General features: G+C 45.4%; 1 pseudogene across 1 annotated transcript; it reads right to left on the bottom strand.

Annotated features, from left to right (window-relative positions):
• Nucleotides 1–2,033: 2,033 nt before the first annotated feature.
• LOC105523207 lies at nt 2,034–3,313 on the bottom strand (annotated as a pseudogene). The gene has a single exon (XR_001003553.1). The product of XR_001003553.1 is annotated as a eukaryotic translation initiation factor 4H pseudogene (transcript).
• Between the last annotated feature and the right edge of the window lie 215 nt (nt 3,314–3,528).

Below are 3,528 nucleotides of genomic sequence, written 5' to 3'. Positions count from 1 at the left end.
AATTAGATCGGTTTTTGCACTTCCTTTCCAGATAGACCGTTGTTGATAGAAAGAAACACAATTCATTTTTGCATATCGAGTTTGTATCCTGCCACTTTATTGAATTCATTTATCAGTTCTAACAATTTTTGTTTGTGTCTCATATGGTTTTGCTGTGTCTCCCCCCAAATCTTATCTTGAATTGTAGTTCCCATAATTCCCACATGTTGTTGGAGGGACTTGTTGCGAGGTAATTGAATCATGAAGATGGTTACCCCTGTGCTGCTGCTCTCATAATATTGAGTTCTCACGAGATCTGATGATTTTATAAGAGGCTTTTTCCCCTTTTGCTTGGCACTTCTCCTTGCTGCTGCCATGTGAAGAAGGACACATTTTGTTCCTCTTCTGTCATAATTGTAAGTTTCCTGAGGCCTCCACAGCCCTGCAGAACTGCAAGTCAATTAAACCTCTTTCCTTTATAAATTACCCAGTCTTGGGTATGTCTTTATAAGCAGTGTGAGAATGTACTATACAGTGTCTTTAGAGTTTTGTTTTTATATATAGGATTCTGTTATCTGAAAACATAATGTTGTTTCTTTCTAATTTGCATCCTTTTTTTTTCTTGTCTGAGTTCACTTGCTGGTATTTGCAGTCTCTGTGTTGAATGAAAATGGTAAGAGTGGGCATACTTTCCTTTACCAGATCCTAGAGGAAACATTTCAGTTTTCCTCCACTGATTATAATGTTAGCTGTGGCATTTTTTTGGTAAATATTACATAAGGTTTTCTTTTATTTAAAGATCATTCACAAAATACCATATCCATAGATTTACTTTCTGTCATATAGCTGAATGTGTTAAGTGTTTGGAATTCCATTCTTATGTTTAAAAGTCAACTGGATTGCCCAGAAGTTTAGATGCATTTGTTTTGTTCTTTATCTTATCCACATTGAAGATGTAAGTAGGTCATCTGAAAGCATTGGGGTTGATTACAACCACATAATGCATGTCTTTCTGAAGCTGAGTATTGGTGTTACACAAATGGTTCTTATCTTGGAAGCAGAGAAGCTGACAGGTGGAAGGAAGGAGAGAGAGAGTTCTGTGGATTGCTGAGGCCTTTTAATAAAGACACAGTAGGGAAAGCCAAGGATGACAACTGGTGGCCAACTACTAAGCACACTCTGCTGGGCGCCCCAGGCCACCGTGGCCCGGCCATCACCTGGCGAGGGCCTCTTTCCCAGGCTCCTGCTGCCGGACGCCCCCAAACTGCTCCCCATAGGACAGACTGGGACTTGGATACTGAAGGATTTTTCATCTGTTCACACACAGGCGTTCAAGCTGAAAAGCCTAACCCCTAGCACTCCCAAGTAAGTGCTGAACCCTGTACATGGGAAAAATCCAGTGTGTCCCCAAGATGTGGCCACAGACCTAGACAGCTGCAGTCCTCTACAGCTATCTGAAGGTTCCTGACAGCTCTGCATAGTACAATTTAATTTATCAAAGGAAATGAGTAAAGTACCAGATTCTAGACCCAATGTGGCTCTGAATCGAAGGGGAGGTGGGAAGCACAGTATCTCATTATGTTGCCTATACTAGGAACAGATCAATACAAACACACAGGCAACAGGGATGGGGGGAAACATGGCGTCAGCGCCGCAGTCAGCCCAGCGCAGCGCCAGCACCACCCCCTTCACCCCCAAAGCGTCTTGGCCCAGCAGAAAAGAAACCAGCCGGCCATTTACTGCACCTGGCCAGAGAGGGGAGCCTCAACCACGCCTGGTGAAAAGAGTGAACTAGCTGGACCACCGCCTTGAAAGAGCAGTAACAAACGCATATGAACACATGCAAGCATTCACTGTATCTTCTCTGTGGACTCCCTACCGCTCTTCCCTGGCCCCCACTTTCAGCCTCACTGTTTCTCGTGTGAGCCTATCTGCTTGGACAGTCCACTGGGGAGGGGGTCATCGAGCCAGGACTCCTTCTAAATAGGAATGGAAAGGACCCTGCAGGTATTTTTATCCTAGTTGTGAAAACAAAGTGATATCTATCACAGCCAAATACCAACAAGGTCCCTGCCATTCCCTCTGTCAATGACTCTGATTTTTGTTGGAAGCCCCAGCAATACAGAAATCAACATGCAGGTCAGAAGAGAAGCACTGAGGAAATGAAAGGAAACTCCTGGAGTGGGGCCACTGTCTAAAGTAAAAACAGAAAGCAAAGGAGAAAAATGACGCAGCACCGCAGCCCAAACGTCCCCCTGACAGCAGCCACCTCTGCTCCTCCAAGGAACCCCATGTGCTGCTGGGAAAACAAGGAGCAGGAGGAAAAGGACATAAGGAAAATGGGGAAGCAGCAGAAGAAAGAAAAAAACTGCACAAACAGGCACTAGATAGATACAGCAAAGCCCAGAATGTACTAAAAACCACTTGTTAACAGCTGACATGCACTCACAAGCTGTGTTTCCACTGTGAGGAGGCCAACGGCAGGCGTGGGAGTGGCGGCTACAGGAGAGCTGCAGGCTGTGGTCCTGCTCTAACCCCCCATGCCCCATTCCCTCTCAGCCGCAGGCTCATTCTTGTTCCTTTTGAACGACTTCCTCTCTATGCCTGGCACCCCCGAAGATAGCAGAGTTGGGATTGGCTACTTGATTGAGAGGTGTCCCGACTGTTCGAGGTTTAAGCTGGAGTCATGGTCTCTGTGCTCTTTCCTCTTCTGTGGGTTCTCTGAAATCCATGTTGGATCTGCGGAGGGGAGGGCCATCTCTGAAGCGGCTGCCCATGGTGGGGGCTGTTCCCCAGTCACCTGGGCGACTACCTTCCCTTCCCCCTAAGAAGTCATCCTTGAAGCCAGAATTGAAGTCATCCCGGGAATCCCATCCACCTCTAGATTCTCGAGAGCTACCCATTCCTCTGTCATCTGGTCCACCTTTTCTGAATCCAAAGCCACCTTTATCTTGTTTTCTGCCTTCTGCAATGTCTACATGAAGTGACCCATTGCCCAACAGTGCACCATTGTATGTCAAGGCTTCCTTAAGGGAATCCACTTCATCGAATTCTACATAGTAGAATCCTTTAAATTGATCTGTGTCTTTGTCTCCGACTAGCCATACACTCCTTATGCTGAGATCCTTAAAGATAGCATCTATGTCGCCCTGAACCTTATTAAAAGGTAGATTTCCTACATAGGCTGTGTAGGGGGTCTCTGTGGGCAACTCCTTCTGGCTACGGAAACCATGGCCACCAGCACTGCCGCGGGACCCTCTGCCGGACCAAAGCTGCTGTAGGCCGAATTGTTGTAGGTCGAAGTCCGCCATTTGCCGTCTCCGCTCGGAGAGGAACCAGCAGCTGTGGCATTTTAATAAATGGCCTGTATTATATTGAGAAATTTCCCATTTATACCTATTTTATTGAGAGGTTATTTTTTTAATCACGAATGGATATTGTACTTTAGCAAATGCTCTTTCTGCATCTATTAAGATGATCATGTGTTTTTTGTCTTTTATTCTAGTAATGTGGTGTATCACATTTGTTGATTTGTATATATTAAAATAA

The sequence above is a fragment of the Colobus angolensis genome, unplaced genomic scaffold (assembly GCF_000951035.1).
Source record: "Colobus angolensis palliatus isolate OR3802 unplaced genomic scaffold, Cang.pa_1.0 Scaffold454, whole genome shotgun sequence".
In the NCBI taxonomy this organism is placed as follows: Eukaryota; Metazoa; Chordata; class Mammalia; order Primates; family Cercopithecidae; genus Colobus; species Colobus angolensis.
Note: the sequence above shows the minus strand (reverse complement) of the source record. Positions and strands in the feature narration are given on the sequence as shown.